The sequence below is a fragment of the Plectropomus leopardus genome, chromosome 1 (genome assembly GCF_026936395.1).
Source record: "Plectropomus leopardus strain MGB_pleo_1.0 chromosome 1, ASM2693639v1, whole genome shotgun sequence".
NCBI lineage: Eukaryota > Metazoa > Chordata > Actinopteri > Perciformes > Serranidae > Plectropomus > Plectropomus leopardus.
Genome location: NC_142176.1, coordinates 14459762 through 14480705, shown reverse-complemented (window position 1 = coordinate 14480705; position 20944 = coordinate 14459762). Strand labels below are relative to the sequence as shown.

The following is a 20944-nucleotide window of genomic DNA, read 5'->3' as shown; positions in this document are numbered from 1 at the left end:
GGGGATCCCCAGGTGTAATCCCTTTAGTGTGCCCTTGCTCTGCCCCGAGGTCTCCTCCCATGCAGGCCTGCCTAGAACACTTCCAGAGGGAGGTAGCTGAGAACACAGCAGTGCAGAGCTACCCAGTTTGCAGAAACGCATGGGAAAAAAAAAAGTTTTAAACGGCAGCATCCAGGATATGTTTTGAACTGACTGTTGCATGAAATGAATGACAGGGAGCGTTGTGGGCAGTCAGCATCAGTCATGGTGATAATACAAAAAAGTGGCATCTCATAAAGGTTAGATTGCAGGATGAGCAATGCGAGCTCCGAGAAGAGGTCATACCTGTCAGGTGTGGAGCTTAGAAAAATGAAATAGAGTTTTCATGCCAATTCTCTCCTCAAATGAATTGAAGATGAGTGTCTCAGCAATAGATAGCATTTATTAAATTATTAACATGTCATCCCCCTGCTGAAATGATGTTGCCCTTGTTTGTTTTCTGTTTGTATTGTGATATATTATAACTTTTAGCCAGCCAAAAATATAATGCCTTCGAAAAGACTGTTGGGTTTGTTGAAGTGTCAACAGTTGGGTCAGTTTTGCTTCTGCTAAACAGAAACAAAAAGAAAACAAAAACAAAACACAAACTCCTCAAATATTGATGGCCGTAGCAGATATTGACACACACTGACATACAGTACCTTAGCCTTCAGAATTAAAGGAGCAAGCATGTTTGCCTTGAGGCAAATATCCACAAGAAAAGTTTTTAATATGGTTTTGAGGCATGTATGCCCCAGAGTAGACACTGAAATTTGTAACTGAAACATAGCAAAAACAAAATGAAATCTGGTGTTCAGTTAGCTGTGTCCCATTCGGGTGTGTTTTTGTAACTGGACAACAGCCACGTACCAGTTACCTTTCATCTTCTCTCATTCTGTTGTTTTTTAAAGCCCAACTACATCCTGGATATTTAAAAATATACTTGGGTGTGTATTAGTTCCACTTGAAATAATGGCATTTGGCTCACATACATTTCAGTCCTCTGTCTTGGGCTGCACAGCAGTTTAGTTTATCTGGCTTGCATGCTTTGTGCCTATAAAAGACTGCATTAAGTGATGATTTTATTGTGCCAGGAGGTCAGTTTCCTGATTGAAGCCACTAACCGAAATGAAAAATTGAAAAGAAGAGACCACTTACAATTCTCAACAAAATCCCGGCATAAATTGCAAAATACATAAAAAAATAAGTACATTAATTAAAAAAACAACAAACCCCCAGCCTGATTTGATCTGACAATACCACCACAGAGCTGCAACACTCTCAGACTTGTGATTCTACATAAACACATTTATGGGGAGTGTATGCATGTGAAACATCTGTTTCAATTTTTTTATGTAAAACTGATATGGCTCCCAGATAGCAGGAGCAATCGTCTCAGTCCCTGTTGACGTTTTGGCACAGTCAAAAATAGACACATGAAATAACCTCCTCAGCCACGCTGTTGTATCCCACAGAGGCCAATGGGAACACTGTGTCTATATTATGCCTTATTTCTAAATGTGTTTTTTTTTTTGTCTGGGAGTACAGGTTCCAGAATCAGGCCAGCCAAGGCAGATAAAGATGTTTTGCAGATATGTTCGCCATGACAACTGCCAAGGGTTTTTGTTGTGCTCTTCCCCAAAAATACAGTATTGTGTGACAGCGTGCAGATGTGGAGACGATACAGGAGCTTGTTGCTGGCAGTGGTGCCCCCAGGAACATTTTAATACGCCAGGTCCACAAATTTCCCATATTTTTATCTTGTGTGCGTGTGTCTTTTTTAATCATTCTGTGTCCTGTCTCTAAATTCTTAGGGGTTAAAAAAAAAACCAACTCATGACAAGCTCCGCCTGTGCTGCACTGGTGGAACTTGTCATTAGTTTTTTAACCCCTCAGCAGCAGTTTAAGGAGTTTGACTGATAAAGAGGATAATGTATCTATCAATCTGGTTAGAGATGATCAGTGATCACACTGATGAATGAGGGGAACAGCTGCTTAAGACCTTCAGACCCAGTGCAAAAAATGGTTAAGTTTCACTTTCACCCCACCTCACTTCATTCTGCTGCTGCACCTGTGCCTAGAGTATGGTCAGTGCAATCAATTTCAGAACGGTAAGTATATTTGAGTAGCGCTCCTAATGAACAGCCCTGCTCCAAAAATATAAAATCAAAATGTGGCTGCAAATGACTTAATTGTGGTGGGCCACCACAAATAAATGAATGTGTGGGAAACCCTGGATGGGCATAGATTAATACTAGTACAATTAACATTTTGACCTCTACAGTTCAATAAACCCGTTTTTTTTCTTCTTCTTTTGCTGGGTTTTCTTTTTCCAATTTAGACCTAGATAAAATATATTCGCAAGCATGTGTGCTGTTGACAGAAAAAGGTGTTTTATAGTTAATAAACATTTAAACAGTTGAGAAGAAAAGAGAGGGAAACACAGAGACACACAAAGAAAACTAGATGTGCTCTCTGTGCATGGCTTTTTAATTACCCCTGTGTGTATAGTATGCATGTCTCAGTCCTAATATTCTGCGCTTTTTCAACAGAGGAGGGAGAGCTTCAATACAAAAGAATATGCAAAAGAATCTTACTGCAATGTAATAATATGAAATGCTGGATGTTCCCAGCCTTCATACAACTTCTAACAACTTCTGCTTCTAAAACTCAAAACGTGGTATTAAATGTTAAATGTGAGCCTGAATACTGTAGGCATAATTTGCTAGCCCAAGCTCCTTGACGCTCTGTACCTCTGTGCAGTATGCTTTGCAGCAAACTTTAGTTTACAGGAGCCACTGCACCCCTTGCATTTTGAATTTGTTGTTTTTCTTAAACACCAGGTGATATTGAACCTGGCCTTACCACAGCAGGAAATGCTTTTAAAATATTTGTGGCATTAATTGTTTCTGCTGTTTGTGTGTGTTTGCACAAGCTCTTAAGCTCACCTGCTGTTTCTTTGCATTAAGCTGAACATGAAAATTATGTTGCTGATTATTGCTTCTGTTTGTCACCAGATTAAGCGACTAAAGGTAAGAAAAAAAAAAACAACAAAAAAAGCCACTGTATTTTAAGCAGATAGATTTAAACTCACACTGTGCCGAAGCTCCAATTTTGTTTTTGGACACCAGTCAAAGATAACAGCTGTACACTTTGCAGGTTCGCTGAACTCTAGCAGCCCCTGGCAGCCAGTTATTCCTGTGGGAAAGGATCATAATTAGAAACGTTTTGGGCCATCTTGAGAAAAGAGGCTGCGTAAGGAAAGGGGAAAGAAAGAAAGAAAGAAAAAAGAAAGAAAGAGAAAATGTTCAACAGTTGTTGGAAGAGATATGTAGTACAGTAAGAAGGGGGAAAATGACTCTGTGATGGCAATAGGTGGTCACATGTGTACCACTGCCTTGAGTGTTACAGTTTTCCCTTTTTTTTTTCTCTCTACCAGCGAGTTTATGCTCTGAGTGACAGTGCAAACCCTAGAGGTATCAAAATAAAGAACCCTACTGGGATGTGTTCTTTACTGAAGTCAGACAATTAGACAAATGTACAGACATGCACTGCCATCATCAGTGTCCTCTCATGACAAAATGTGACGTGTAGCCTCAGGGCATGAGGACAGTAAGGATATAACAATAAGTGTCACTCTTTCTCTCTCCCGTTTTTGCCCCCTGTCATTCCCTTGGTATTTTTAACATGGCCTCAGGTAATGCAGTAGAGTGACCCATTAGAGACTCACTTTAGTCAGCCAAGTAACAGTTTAACTCGCATCGGTAACTCCCAACACCCGGGGCAGTCGCCACTGGTCTGGTTCTTCAAGAGCCAGTACACTGCAGGGGATTTATAGGTCGGTGCTGTTTTCTGCAGTTATAACAACTGTAACTGTACTGTTCTCCATGTTACTGTCAAGAATGGCTTAATATGTCTTGAAAATATAGCCTAACTAGATATACTGCCACATTGCTGTATGCGTCCGTGCACCAGTCAAGGTGCTATTACAGTTTATATCCATGCCTGTGAAAACATGGATGCTTCAAACATAGAAAATCTATTCTATCAGCACAGTTTCAAGGTGGTTCTTGAGTTTTAGCCAAAAACATGTTGTATGAGGTCACTGTGACCTTGACCTTTGATCTTTGACCACAAGATTCTAATCAGTTCATTCTTGAGTCCAAGTGGATGTTTGTGCCAAATATCTTCAGATATTGCTTTCTCAAAAATAAGAGATTAAAAACCAAATTATAATCAGCTCATTGCTGAGTCCAAGTGAATGTCTGTGTAAATCTAAATTAATTCCCTCAAGGTGTTCTTGAGATATCGCTCTGACAAGAATGTGACAAATGTAAGGTCACAGTGACATTTGACAACCAAGATCGAATCAGTTCATCCTTGAGTCTATTCAAATGTTTGTACCAAATTTTAGGTAATTCTGTCAAGGTGTTCTTGCGATATCGTGTCACAAGACTGAGAGAGACAAGGTCCCAGAGACCTTGAAATTTGACCTATGGCCACTAAAATCTGTTCAGTTCATTCTTGAATCCAAGTGGACGTTTGTTATAAATTTGAAGAAATTCCCTCAAGGTTGTTTTTGAGATATTTTGTTCACAAGAATGGGGCATATGGATGTACGGACAACCTAAAAATATAATGCCTCCGGCCACAGCTGTTGCTGGAGGCATAAAAAAAAATTGTTTTTAAAACTATGCTTTTGTCTCTCTGATTGGGGTGTTTTAAATTAGCTGCTCTAATTAATACTCTTGGGTTAAGAATGGATTGGCTAAATGATGTGTAATGTGAAAGGTGTAACTTGTAATGACAGCGGGGGTCTGGGGAGTATGCTACCCCTAGAATTATTTAATTTCCCCGATCTAAATGTGTGAATTTTAAGATATTAGGAGAGCAAAAACTTGATAACAAAAAGTTTAAAAGCATGTCAGTGGGCAGTAGCAGTAATGATTAAAGACACAAACTGCTTTTTCCCAGATCCGATTTCTACCTCTACTGAAGTAGAAATCAAAAGTCTACTAAAATAGGCCTATACCACTTGCATTATTATTTATTAAACTATCCAGTACTATACCAAAATTCAGATAAATTGAAGTAAACTGTGCTAATAGAACCTCTCCTGTCCCCAGAAAACGGGATTTTCTGGTCATCTAATACTCAAGTACCACCACGTCAACCAAAGATGGCACATTGACGACAGGTAAATGCACCTCACCACTCACCCACACAATTAATGACTGTTATTAGTGCAGAAAGTCACTCACTCTCTTGGTATCATAATATCTTTGCCACACAAAAGTAGTTCTGTTTAAGTATACACCTTGTAAAAAATGCCAAGGTCTTGAACTCAATGGTCAGTACAGCCATGGTTCCTATGTCACAACCATTGTGCAGGAAATTAGATTTCTTATCATATCAGTGATGCAAAGATATAACAACTAGACCCGACCAATCCAATTGAAGAGCTAATGTGCAGTTTTAGTACTTCAGCTCATGACCTTCGTTTCTGTTCCTTCGGGAAAGTCTTTAACTTTTGCATTTCTGCAACTTATTATCATAAAACGTTTCGTATGATATCCTACGAAAATGCACACATGACACTTCATATGTAACATACTGAAGTGCCCCATCAGTGACATTACATCCTTATCATACAGTTATGTAATTAGCATAGAGTTAAGAAGGTTGGCTTTAGGCAATATAGTTACTTGTGTCAGGTTTATGAAAAGAAACATGGTGAGGACATACCTTAAAATATCTCAAAGTTCATATGGTCCTGAACACACTTCTCCAGGGGAACATATCCGAGCAAGGTCCGGTGGTTTGTGACCCATCCACCACCTCAACCTGATGGCTTACAAGACTGCACAGGACTGCTTCCGTCTGTACTCCCGTCAGCTGATCATAGCCTTTAAAATACATGAGACAGGCAAGAATTTGGTTGCATTCATTTTTCACAGGAAAATGTTCAAACCATTTGTGGGAACAGTCAAATTCTGACACTTGTGCCACCTGCAGGCAATGAATGTTACAACAACTGCCGTGAGAGAATGGGATTACAGTCTGGAAGATACCTTTTCAATATGTTTTGGTGTGTGTATTTTCCTTTCATAGATTTTTCTTATAGTCTCCCTGTTAAATACAGTGCAGTATATTTAGCTTGAGTATGGTCAAGTGTCCAGATGTACAGTATGCACTGAGGCATTTCCTTTACTGCAGAACCACAGTCTGAACTGAAAACGCTGTCTGACTAAATCTTTTTCTTGTCCCTATGGTAACAAGAAGAAGGGCAAAGGTCTGTGTGTGTAATAATTACGCAATACTGTATTGATCCCCTTATGAAAATTCTCTTTTTGCTTATCCTTGTCCACAGGCATCTCAGTATGCTGGGTCAGTTTGAGGAGTGCGCTCCTGAGGCTGACAGAGATTCAGTGTTTTGCTCAAGGACACTTTAGCAGGATGAATGCTTGTCATCTCTTAGGCTTAAGACTGGGTCCTTCAGGTGAAGGACCCTCCCCACCTGCTGCCCTGCCCTGCGTGTGTGCATGTACGTACAGTGTATTTCACAGTGTTTTGGTGTTGACACTCTAATGCATTATAAGAGCACACTGCAGTAACTGGCAGAGCCTAGATAAAAAGAATAAGGGTTTGCTACTCTGATCTAATGTTACAATATCAGAAAGCAATCAAAGATGCACTTCAAGGGTGCAGTTTGAGGGTAATAGAATATACCAACTCCTCCCACAGCACTGTGCCACTGAAGTGATCCTTGAATGGCTTGAAGATATTATCCCATCAGGCTCAGTATCTGCATTCAAAATTCCATCTCCAGATTGGACATTATGATTTGTGGTGCTGTTTTGTGGTAAACACACTTTGTCTAACTCATCACAGATGGCAAAGCCGTGAAAGAGGTTACTCTGAGAATTTATATCAGAACTGAATCTCATTATTTATCCCAGCAACATGGTGGGCACTTCACTCAGCACTTCAGTTCATCTTCAATGTCAGTGTGACCATCTGTACTAATTTCTTGTAGTAATCCAAAAGATTACAATTTCAGCTCTACTCTGTACTCATATTAATCAATGAGTATAGTCACCAAATGTGCACTCTATGTTGGCTCTTTCTTCCTCCCCAACACACAGGCACAAAATAGACTGTTTGCCACTAATGGTTTTACTCATTGACAGATAATTCTGTGGCAGCGGAGTGTGTTTTTTGTATCTGTCTAGGTTGGAGACATCGGCGGAGGCACAGTGCTGCAGTCACAGCTGCAGGTAAATTGGTAATTAGTAATCTTGTCTATTTATCTCCCCTGCAGTGAGACTGGAGTCTCTGTCCTAGCGATAATGTACACCAGCAGCACACTCCCTGAGCCTGAAGTCCTGAGTTGTTGTCTGGCAGGGTGGTAAAAGCCTTGACTGTGTTATTTATGTTTAATAAAATCACCAGTGTACGTGAGCTATTCCCCTATGTGAGCATGCTCCTGTGACTCCTGAAAACATCGGACCCTGTTGCTACTTACTCAAGGTGCAGCTCATTTCATTTCCCTCCGCTCTGCCTGTCCTCCAGTGACCCTTGGAAATTGATTGGGTCCGCCATCATAAATGACATCTCAATTCCCTTAAGTCTGCTCAGAGGAGCGAGGAGAGCAGAGGCTTGAGTAAAGGGATCATCCTTAGCGGAAACCTTTATCAGATGGACATTGGAAATGTATTCATGATTGCGTAGAGTAAGTGATCTGATAAAGTGGGGTGCACTGAAAATACATTGCCTCAAGACTGCTTTTAGTGTATGTCCATTGTCTGAGCAGCTAGGTGGAGTGACAAACCAAGTTTTTATGTTTTTAATTTTCTTCTTTTTTTCTGCTTGTTAAGTGAACAAACGTATGATAATAGAACTATTAAACCAACCTTCGCATTCTTCTGGTGATTCTTCCCTCGCCAAATGGCTTCTTTCTTCATTTCTCATTTTGGATTTGAAAGTGCTTCCTGGCTCATTGTCAGGGAGATGAGGATAATCCATCCCCCTTAGTTTTATCCCTTTAGGAAAAAAGACACCTTAAAGATACAGTATGTTCAATTCCAAATACTCCCTGGCTAAAATAAACAATTTTAACATACTCACACATCACTTTATATCAGAGAGATATATATTTTTAGGGCGTGAGCACCTTGTGGTGCAAAGACCCTCTTGGAATGCAAGGAATTATTATTCCTATTATTATCACCTGGGCCAGGTGACCTTTGACTTTTATGGTATAAATAAAATAAAATATCGTCTGATATATCTGACTACTCTGCTGATATAAGTCATCGCGGACATACCTTGCAACGAACACCTAAAACAGTTAAAAAACATAATTGTCTTGTCACCTGAATTTTCATATACTGAATATTGATTTCCCCTGTCAAGAACTTAGCTGACTCATATATAAGCTGAGTTTTCAACAGAAGTTACTGCCGGTACTGAGGTAAAGGGAACGTCTAATACATACCAAGTGTCTGGAGGTTTGGCTTAGTGGGTAAAGCAGGTGGTTAGTGTGTTTGAGTTTGCTGGTTCAATTCTTATCTGCAACAGGTCACATTTGACTTTTATGGCATCAATAAAATAAAATATCAGCTGATATATCTGCCGGCTGTGCTCATATAAATCAGCGTTGCCGTACCTTGCAATGAACACTTAAAACTGTTAAAAAACACACATATACTCAAAACTGATTTTCCCTGCAAGGAATTTAGTTGAATATCAACCTGACTCATGTATCAGTCAAGTTCTCAACAGACATCACTGCTGATACTGAGCTAAAGGGAACGTCGAAAACACACAAAGTGGCTGAAGGTTTAGCTCAGTGGGTAAATTGGGCAGTTAGTGTGCATGAGGTTGCTGGTTCAAGTCTTGTCTGGTACAGGTGACTTTTGACTTTTATGGCATTGATAAAAATAAAATAAAATATCAGCTGATATATCTGCCGGCTTTGCTGATATAAGTCATCGATGGCTGCCTTGCAACGAACACTTAAAACACACATATACTGAATACTGAATTTTCCCTACCAAGAACTTAGTTGATTAATGGCTTGACTCATATATCAGTCATGTTTTCAACAGATGTCACTGCTGATACTGAGCTAAAGGGAACATTGAAAAGACACAAACTGTCTGGAGGTTTAGCTCAGTAGGAAAATCAGGTGGTTACTGTGCCTGAGGTTGGTTCAAGTCTTATCTGGGACAGGAGACATTTGACTTTTATGGCATCAATAAAAATAAAATAAAATATCAGCTGATATATCTGCCGGCTTTGCTGATATAAGTCATTGATGACGTACCTTGCAATGAACGCCTAAAACAGTTAGAAAACATACAATTGTCTACTTGTGTCCTGAATTGTCCTATACTGAATACTAATTTTCCCTGCCAAGAACGTTGATTATCAGCCTGACTTGTTTATTAATCGCGTTTTCAACAGATGTGACTGCAGATACTGATATGTTGCGTTTCAACAGCATATGACCCTTATATCAGCAGGGTAGACGGAAATATCAGCCGGTATTTTATTTTATTTATGCCATAAAATATCATTTGGCTGTAGATTCATACAGTTTAGACATTGATTGTGATATTACAGAAGATATTAAGGCACGTAAAGTTGAGTGATATATCCCTTTGGGCGAGAAATTAGGTGAAGTGGTTCTGAAACAGGTAAAACCAGTATCGGCAGATGCGTCTGTCAAAATCAAGGTATATCAGCCTGACTTATATATCAGTCGAGTTTGCAACAGACGTCCCTGCCGATACTGACTTTTGTGTTTTAACACCATATAACCCTTATGTCAGCAGAGCTGACAAATATATCAACCAATATTTTATTTTATTTATGCCAAAGAATATCATTTGGCTGTAGACTTATACAGTTTAGACATTGATTGTGATGTTGCAAAACAAATTAAGGCATGTAAAGTTGAGTGATATATCCCTTTGGGCGATAAATCAGGTGAAGTAGTCCTGAAACAGGTAAAACCAGTATCAGCAGTTTGCAACAGACATCACTGCCAATACTGACTTTTGTGTTTTAACACCATATGACCCTTACATCAGCAGAGCAGACAAATATATCAACCAATATTTTATTTTATTTATGCCATAAAAGTCAAATGTCAGCTGTCCCAGACAGGACTTGAACCACCAACCTCAGGCACACTAACCATCTGATTTACACACTCAGCCAAACCTCCAGACATTTGCCATCTTTCCAACATTCCCTTTAGCCCAGTATCAGCAGTGACATCTGTTAAAAACTTGATGGATATATGAGTCAGGCCAATAATCAACTAAGTTTGTGGCAGGGAAAATTGGTATTCAGTATATGTGTTTTAAGTGTTTGTTGCAAGGCAGCCATCGATGACTTATATCAGCAGAGCCGGCAGATGTATCAGCTAATATTTTATCTTATTTTTATTGATGCCATAAAAGTCAAAAGTCACCTGTATCAGACAGGACTTGAACTAGCAACCTCATACACACTAATAGCCCAATTTACTCCGTGAGCTAAACCTCCAGACACCTTGTGTGTTTTCGACGTTCCCTTTAGCTCAGTATCAGCAGTGATGTCTATTGAGAACTTGACTAATACATGAGTCAGGTTGATATTTAACTAAATTCTTGGCAGAGAAAATCAGTATTTATATATGTGTGTTTTTTAACAGTTTTAAGTGTTCATTGCAAGGTACGCCATTGATGACTTATATTAGCAGAGCCGGCAGATGTATCAGCTGATATTTTATTTTATTGATGCCGTAAAAGTCAGATATCATCTGTCCCAGACAAGACTTGAACCAGCAATCTCAAGAACATTAACCACCTGATTTTTCCACTGAGCTAAATCTCCAGACACTTCATGTGTTTTCGACATTCCCTTTAGCTCAGTATCAGCAGTGACGTCTGTTGAAAACTCAACTGATATATGAGTCAACAATAATCAACTTAGTTCTTGGTAGGGGAAATTCAGTATTCAGCATATGAAAATTCAGGAGACAATGAGCCAATTGTGTGTTTTTTAACGGTTTTAAGCCTTTGTTGAAAAGTACATCATGGATGACTTATATCAGCAGAGCAGACAGATATATCAGCAGATATTTTATTTTACTGATGCTATAAAAGTCAAATGTCACCTGTCCCAGATAAGACATGAACCAGCAACCTCATTCACCTGCACCTGTACCTGCATGTATGAAATCTGACATGTCTATCATGTCCAGACTTACAAAAAAAGCCCCTTGGACCCACCTCTAAACCCAACAGGAAGTCAGCCATTGAATTTTGTGCTAATTTTTGGTGATTTCCACCAGGTCTCTCTTTATGCTAATTAGACAATTAACAATGTGCCAACCCCCATGTTTGATTTGCTCCTCATCGGAAGGCGTGAGTACTGACAATTATGATAGCACAATTTTTGGCTGATAAATAGAGGCAATAATAATAAGCATAGATTGCTTTGATTGCGCCCATTTTGCTCATGGTTTCACCCTGCTAGTTCTACACACACTGCATTATGCTGCGTGTCAAACTGCTGTGCCTGCTAGATCAGTCCAAAACATGTCATTGCAGTCAGCAGCAGGGTTTCCCCATTGTTTCTTTTTTTTTTTTAACTCTTTCTCCACGATTGACGAGATTTTCCTTCAATCTGTGTTTTCACTGTAGTATAGGGGACACTTTTACAGATGCAATAAAATTAAAATAAAAGTAAAAAAAAACTTTGAAATGAAAATGAATGAATGAATATGACAATATAAGGTCCCAGAGTGATGGGAGGAAAGGACTTCTCACATGCCAATACTATTGCTATATAGCGGCTTTTAAACCATCACGGAACAAGGAGAAAATGTACTGTTATTTATTTCCATGCTTGCTGCTTACAGTAACCGCTTAACACCGGTGTAAGCGGCTGCCGTGTCCCTTCTGCTCCACATGTGTGTTACGGGATAATGTGACGAGGGGACACATTGATCGTGTGCAGGTGCAGTTTGTTTCCAGCTCAGTTATGTGGAAAGAATAAACTGTTATCTGATATTTGATTTCTTCAACAAGCAACTCCCAACAAGCAGAAGAACATGTAAATACGTGGAGATAAGTGGACTGTAGCTGTGATGCTTCCTGACATTTTGGGGAATGTTCCACTCTATAGTTCAACTATAACCCAAACAGAATATTATTTGCTGCATTATTTTTGTACAATTCAAGTTGACATAAGAAAATAAGAGGAAAAAAAACAACAAAAAATTTTAAAAATGAAACTGATTTTGCTCTTGAAAATGACTTTCTTTTACAAAAATTTGATTTTCCCAGCTCTTGTCTCAGCTTTTGGCTCATCCTCGGAAGGTGTAATCACCTATACTAACTTATAGGTCTCTCTCATGCTAATTAGAATCAGCCAACACCCCCTTTATTTGATTGGCTGACTACACCTTCCGAGGAGGAGCCAATCAAACATGGGGGTTGGCACATTGTTATTAGCATAAAGAGAGAGCTATACTTGAGTACGGCTGACCATGCTCTCCGAGGAGGAACCAATCAAACATGGGGGAAGGCACATTCTAATTAGCATAAATAGAGAGCTATAACTCATATGTTTATCTGCTCTTGTTTTAACCTTTTGAAACCTGGACAAACTGGCCTGATGTCTCTGAAAAACATAAGATGGCAATGGGCCACAAAAGAAAAAAATAAGTAAAAAGAACAAGTAGATTGCTTGAAAATTAGTAAATAAATAAATCAAATTAAATTAAAATATGCAAAGTTAAAAAAAACCCAATAATTTATAATATTTTATTATGATTATTATTAGGGCACGAGCACTGGACGGTGCAAGAACTTGATTTACAGGTCAGGCCTGGCAAAAAAAATTGTATTTTGGTGGTTGTGTGGCCAAATGGCTCCACAACGCCCCCTAACATGTAGCCCCAAAGGCTAGTGTCACCTATAATTACGAAATTTGATTGAAACTTTAAATTTGGTGTGTCCAGTTTTAACCCCGTGGATGATGATAAGTTATCCATGCAAACCTTACCTTACCTGTTTGGACAGTAAATCACACTGACTGTGCAAAGACAAATTCCAAGACAACAAAAGATGAAAGTCAGATATTGCACACAGAGAGTTTGGACCCTGGAGTGAGATATTTCATATTATATAGTACTTCCAATGCCCACTAGATGTCACTGGAGGGCACATGAATTCCATGTATATCATTTGTAGACCAAGCCATGACAAATTACATGTAAATGAAAACATAATTGTCTGGCAAGGCTTACTTCCTGTTGCCAGTAGGCGGTGCTATTACAAATAATGATTATAGATGTGTTCATGTTGGGATCTTTATCAAACCTATGATGTTTCAAAGTTACAACAATTTGCTGTTTAATGACAAACAGCAGAATTCTACACCATGTCACGGGAAAACTGTTCAAGTTTTATCTTTGATAACTTTTCATCACGAAGGGTTAAGATTGGACCCACCAAACTTGAAGTCAATCGGATTAATCCTGTAGTACAGGTTCGCAAAAGTACAAGGAGAGGAAATCACCAAAAATTAGCACAGTGTGTTATTTTTGTCTATCATGGGGCTCCCTGCCAACTGGATATGCCTGGATAACTTCTAACAGGAGATACCCAGGAGGCATCTTCATCAGATGCTGAAATCATCTAAACTTGTCAGTTTCAACATAAAGGATCAGCATCTCTACTCCGGATATCTGAGCTCCCCACCTCCCCCTGGGCTGAGGGCAGTCACCATACACGGGAAACTCATTTAAGCTGCTTATATCTGCGATCTTGTTCTTTCCGTTACTACCAAAAGCTCAGTGCCATGGTTGAGGGTTGCAACATAGCTGGCCTGGACTCAGCTCCCTCTTTACCATGACAGTACAGTGCAGCATCCAGATCACAACAGACGCCGCTCTAGACTGCCTGTCCATCTCACCCTCTGTCTTACCATCACTCATAAACAAGACACCAGAATACTTGAACTCCTTCGCTAAGGACAGCAATACTCCATCAAGAACTATGGCCTCAGACTTGGAGATACTGACTCTCATCCTGATCATTTCACTCTTGGCTGCAAACTACCCCATTAAATGCTGGAGGGCTCAGTGTGATGAAACCAACAGAGCTACATCATCTGCAAAAAGCAGAGATACAATTCTGAGCTCTTCAAACTGGCTACTTTCCTTCCCTGGCTGCACCTTGAGATGCTGTCCACGAATATCACAAAAAGATTTGGTGACAATCCTGACACCCACTGGAAAAGCAACTGGATTGCATGTTCTGTTAAAATAATGACGAAATGTTGCTTATTCACCTGGCGATTTGCATGTCCCTACAACTTTGGTGTTGTAAACAAATGTACCCCTTACTTCACTAAAAAATGCCTCTGAACACCTTGTATTTCAAATGTACTTTGCAAAAAACATTCCCATGCTACATAATCGCTACTTTATAAACCCTATCTTCCTCTTTCGAAAAACTGAGGTTATCAAACAACAGCATCCATTGGGGGCTTTTCATCAAAGCAAGATCTTAAGATACTCACACTGTTCCTCCATCTGAATTACTTAAACAAGCCCAGACAATTCTTTACATGTGTGTCACCCATCAAGCAAAATGAACCCCAACATGATGATTAAACCCAAAGACCCAATCCAGAACAATTCAATCTCTCATTTGCCTCAAAGTGTGAAGAACATCCCCATTTTCAAATTGCTCCTGAGAGAGAGGAGTTAGTTTGATGAAAAGGGATCAGCCTTTGATTACAATCCCTTCAAGATCCATTAGACACTAAACATAATCACTTCCTTTCATTCCCCTTCCTCCACATATTGATATCTACGCGTGCCTCCCCCCAGGTGTCACTCTCAGGGGTAATCTAAACAACTCCTCCTATTGCTCGGACCGATTCGCTCCTCAGTGGCCCCGCACTAAAGCAGGGATTGCTGAAGCAATCCATAAAAGATTAAAGAGGATCACCAATATGTGTGGAAAACCGCATTTTGCACAGTTGAAACGGGATTAATGGAGGGACTGAATGTTGAACGATTTTAATTCAGATGGTTTAGCACATCTTTGTAGTGGAGATTAACTTGTTCAGGTGTTGGGAATTGAAAACACAGCAAACTTTCCTTTAACAGTTATATGGCAGAAATATGTGTGTGGTCTGAGGGGAACAGACCTATATAAGGACAACACAGAATACCCAGGTTATATTTATGTGCATTCAACAGTATTTGTATTCTTAATGCCACTGAAAATTTGAATGACCATGAATGGGGGACAGTGAGACACGGGCTTTATGCTTAATATAAACAACTTTGATTATATCAATGAATAAACTATGTTTTGCTTGACCCATTGTAATGCATATTGTTAGAAAGAAAACATGTCCTGCACATTATCAGCTTGTATTCACCTTTGACATAAACACAGATTTAGACTCTGAGATTGGAGAGTTTCTGTTTCACCTGCATGATTTTCAATGCATTCAAAACATTGAAATTAAACTCACGACATGTCCAGACAAATGTATTATTACTCTAGGTCCAGACCATCGCATCACCCCACTCCATCATGTTCGAGTAAACTGAGGCATTAGGCACTGTGACATTAACAGTGGGACCTGACCTGACCTGATCACAGTGGGGCGGCTGTGGCTCAGAGGTAGAGTGGTCGTCCTCTAATTGGAAGTGTCCGAAGGTCATTGCTTCGATCCCCGGCTCCTCATGTCCTCATGTCGAAGTGTTGTTGGGCAAGATACTGAACGCCAATTTGTGGCATGTCCTGTGAAAGCACTTTGAGCAGTCTAGAAGACTAGAAAAGTGCTATACAAGTACAGTCCATTTGCCAATCAATGCGACAGGGACTAACACTGTTGTCAATGCAGTGTTGGAACCAATGAGAAGTAATACAACAATGGTGAGTGCTATAGACAAGACAGAAGCTGCTATTGAGGCTGTTCTTATTGTACGTCTTGACAAAATCAACCAACAAATTGTTTTACTTCACCCCACTCTTAAAACCCTGGAAAAACAGGTATGTTGACATGCATCACAATCTCATCCCAAGTCATCACATATTGCCGCTTTGTCGTGGACTTCTACGTCTACATATTACACTCCAGGTATCCCTCTGCCTCTCTTATTTATGTTCCTGGATATCACTACTAACACGGGGATGTCAACAAAAGCAGATGGTGGGATAATCCTACACAGGCACATTATTATGTCCAGGCAACAAAACACAAGGCAACCAACATCAGAATGACAACAAAAGCATGGGTGGTTAGGTTACAGCAAAAAGGGCACATGGTTAGATCTAGGAAAAAAAAACACATTCAGACGGGAGGTGAACACCAATCCCCAAGGTAAAAATCAGGGGTTTATCAGTCCCAATCACCACCACCCCCTCCGCCCACCTTGTAGGGACATTCATGCTCTTTGTGTTACATTGTTACCAGCAGGGTTTCAACCTGATGCTGTCCAGTGGTGCACCATGAAGATGTGGTAGTTTTGGTTCAGCCACATTATCAACTAATGCTGCCTGTCTGTGAATCATACTGCTGCAGAGGGTGCTGTCCTTTAGTGTATCATTACACTGTGAACAGTTTGGTTAGATTCAATCTGGCTGTGTTCTCAGCTGACACCACCCAGCGGTGTGTCATACAGCTGCAAAAGTTGTTTTTTGTGTCAGGCTCTTACACTGAAATCACTGCAAAAGTGGCAGTATTGGATAACTTTGGAATGGGAATGAGAACATGTCTACGCATCAGTGTTGACTTAAAAATTCAAGCAGACACATCGGTCTCTGGTGATAGTAAATAAATCTCAGCCCAGTGGAGATTGGTTAACGTGGACGCAATGTCAGATTGAAAATAAAAAAGGAGTGTAATTCTGTCTGATATCAGGCGATTATTACTCTGCTCTATATGTCAAAAAGTTACAGACATATAAGCAAACTAATGAAAGGTAATTTAGCTTTAGTACAAGAAACTGAAACAGAAAACACAAAACAATTGCAGGTCTTGATTAAAAGAAACACAACATTACTTTCTCTCCTAATTAACTGAAGAATAGACTGTATATGAAGATGAACAACATGACAGCTCCCCCAAAGTAAGGTTAAAACATCGCCTTTACTTGTCTGCAAATAAAGGAGATGAATCAGTAAAGAAAATAATTAAACTCTCCATTAATGAGTGGTACAGTAACACACAAAAGATGCATTAAAGGATACTCTGATGAAGGTCATATGACTGAGTACACTTATTTCTCTTGAGTATTCTTGGTCTTTTTTCTTTGGACTCTCTGCAATCCTGTGGAAGCTGGTTGGTATTATTTTTTCACACGGCCTGTCAGAATCACAAGCATCACAGATTTTGGAGTGATAAGACTCTTTTCTATTCAAAGTGAATACACAACATATGAGTCATTCATAACAAGAATACTGTAGGGCTTTTTCAAATTCCATGTGTCATAAAGTCCCCCTCTGTGTTTTCTTGCCTAAAATACAATATAATTCCTTCCAGGAAGTTTCATTGGAGTTATCCCAATCAAAAATCAATGTAGTTATTTTGGGAACATTGTCTAAGCCAAAAATAGTCAAGAGGCATGCAACGCCAAACAGCTTGCTGAACCAAATGCCTCCGATCGATAGGTTAGTGAATTATGCATGGTATCCTGGTACAGTACAACCCCACCAAACCTCTTGTGCCTCTGATGCCTGTCATGATGTAGCATTTCATTTATATGAGTACAGATGTGTGTGTATTTTATTTGTGATCTCTATCCATCTTTGACTCTCTAGCGCAGTGATACTTAACTTCCAGCCCACAGGCCAAATCTGGCCCCCGATAGGATGCCTGGTGACCCCTAAACCATTAGTTAATTCACCACACAGATAAATTGATTCACACTGAAAGTTGTTTTTGTATGTTTGGTATCCAATCAGATGCCAGAGTGAATGTTTATTGAAAAAAAGTGCCAGTGGAGGATCCCCTGCACCCCCCTAAAAACATCCCTCAAAAATGCTGAATAAATAGAAATGTCCCAGAATTCTAGAAATGTCCTAAAATCCAAGAAATGTCCAAAAATCATAGGAACTTCCTAAAATATTAGAAATACCCTGAAGTCCCTAGAAACGTCCTAAAATCCTAGAAACATTCTGAAAACCTAGGAACACCCTAAAGTCCTGGAATGTCTTAAAATCTGAGATATGTCCTTAACTCCTAGAGACATCCAAAAATCTAGAAACACATATGGGGCTGCTGCGACTGGTCTACTGTCATTTTGCAAACGTGGTCCCCAAGCAAAGCAAGTTGAGTATCCCTGAGCTTTACGTGTTTCTGCACACCTCATGACATGTGACATCCCTTCTTAAGAGAGGGAAGCATGGACCAGCAGCCATCCGTCCGCACATACACACATGCACACACACCCACGCATGCATATATTACACAGTGGTCCTTCAAGTCTGTCTGGTCTTGAACTGTCAAGGGAGAGCAAAACTGCATGAATATGGCTCCGGTTTGTTATCGCAACAATCTCTCAACAGCCTTCATTTCAAACAACGACACATGGTGATGCCTTTTATAATTAAAACTCAAGTGGCTCTATTTCATTTATTTATTCAGGCACGGCTGTTTCTTCCCTTCCACTTTCATGCTTGTTCAAATTGATTTAACTTTTGAAATTGTCACTACAAAATAGGTTAGCTCCCGCAATTACAAAAGTTCTAATTAAAAGCAGAATGCAAATATATTCATAATTGTGTTGCTGTCTTATCTGTTTCATGGCTGGTGTTACTTTAAAGCAGGCAGAAGGAAAATTACCCTGAGAATTGACGAAGAAATGAGAGAGGGAGAGAGAGGGGGTGGGGATGGTGGGGCGAAAGGAGGGGGAAAAGAGAGGGAAAAAGCCCTACAGTGTGATCTAATTAGCTGTCTCTGACAGATGACACTGTATTCTGACATGTTCCCTGTCACAGCATCAATTAACTGACCAGAACAATCTTTACCACAGCTTCAGCCCCATCACAACACACACACACACACACACACACACACACACACACACACACACACACACAACAACGACAACAACAACAACGACAACAACAACAATATGGGAGAGGTCATTCTGAGACACAACAGTTGAAGGCTGAAATTTAAACCAAGATGAAAGAACACACAACAAAATTCCGCATTCATGAGTGTGTAAGTGTTATTTTCGGAACTTAACACTCTGACTTGGAACCTGACCATTTACTTATTTCATTATATTTTAAAAGTGTCTTATTAAAAAGTAAATACAGATGAGGCAATTCACTAACTCAAACATGAAATAAAAGCGCGCGCACACACACACACACACACACACACACACACACACACCAAAATTTTCATTTTTATCCCTTTGAAACCTGAGTAAAGTGGCTTGATTTCTTTAGATCATCTGAAATTTAGCAAAAAAAAAAATAAATAAAATAAATACATTAATCTATTAAAAAAAATAATAAAAATGTGACAAACAGAAAAAAAAAAATGAAAAAACAAAACAAAAACAAAATCATAAAAAATATAACAAAAGGATAAAATTGAACAAATTTTCTCAAACACCCGTTGTGATTTTACACTTGGGATAATACAAGTCATGGGGTTCTAAGTTGAAAAAGGACATTTTTAAAATATTAATAATTGTTTTTAGTTGTACAATATCCTGAACCTTATCACTTAATTTCCTTCCTCTTACTTTTTCTTTCATTCATGTTCTACATCTTCTTACCTCCCCCTCCTTGTAAGAGCATTCACAGGATCAATGACTCATTCCACTGATTACAGTCATAAATCCAATACACCATTGCCCTAGAAACCTGATTCCCACTTCTCATTTCTCCCTCCCACCCTAAAACATATGTTCAGTAATAAACTTACATGCTAATATAATCAAGTAAGAAATGTTCTAAGCAGTCAGGCATGCAAGACTGAAGAGGAAATAATCACACAAACAAGGATATTGCCAATCTGTGGTAGAAACTAAGGACTGACTTAAGTAATAGCAGATTTTTCTTACAGTGTTTCGCTGAAAACATAACTGAAGGCCCCATCTCTTTCAGAAAATATGCATTAAAGTCTTTATACAGATTGATTAATTCCAATTTTCCAATTTCATTTTTTTCTGCTATGGTCTACACAAAATAGTAAGAAAGTCATGCTTTCTTGTAGATGAACAGGTAGAACTTGCTTAGCCCTACAGCTAGACCCCCAGCTACAATAGAAAATCCAGGAGGCTAAAAATGTTTTCTTTTTTTTTAATTCAGAAAAGTGTTTGAAATTATGTAAATTGTAAATTGATTTTTTAAAAAAAACAACCCAAAAACAGAAGTGGTGGCTGAAGGTAGAATGATCCATTTGAAAACATGGTCATAAAGAGAACCAGAACCAGCTTGAAAATCATCTAAATTGCCATTTAAAATAGACAAAAACATGAGACATAAAGGTTACACCAAGATACATTTCATAAAAAATAAAGCAAATAGAGTCCGTCTGAGCATCGCAGATCAGCAAATATTTTGCCCAGAGGCTTGGCCAGGAGGGGAAGACAACTCGTAGTACAAGACAGCATAGATAATATCTAGATGAGATGCATAAACAGGTGTGAGTTTCCAGAACTGTGCAGTAATTAAATGTATAAATCTAAAATTACTGCATCATGGTTGTGTGCCTATGTGAACCTGTTAAGCTGCAGTAACAGTTCACATCCATGTCTGTAAAAACATGGACGCTTCACATAAATCTTCTGAATCACAGCACAGATGATTATTACAATCAGCACAGTTTAAGGGCGAGCTCCCAAGATTAGTGTAACCAATTAAGTTTTTGACCA

General features: G+C 39.2%; 1 long non-coding RNA gene across 1 annotated transcript in view; it reads right to left on the bottom strand.

The window, feature by feature from the left end:
- LOC148190380 (uncharacterized) overlaps positions 1-20944 on the bottom strand; it is a 172724-nt gene that overhangs the window by 4286 nt on the left and 147494 nt on the right. Inside the window, exons 4-6 of the long non-coding RNA XR_015776339.1 lie at positions 7932-8060; positions 5764-5924; positions 3113-3216 (exon numbers count right to left, since the gene is read on the bottom strand). This is a non-coding gene — a long non-coding RNA (uncharacterized LOC148190380). The remainder of the gene's footprint in view (positions 1-3112; positions 3217-5763; positions 5925-7931; positions 8061-20944) is intronic.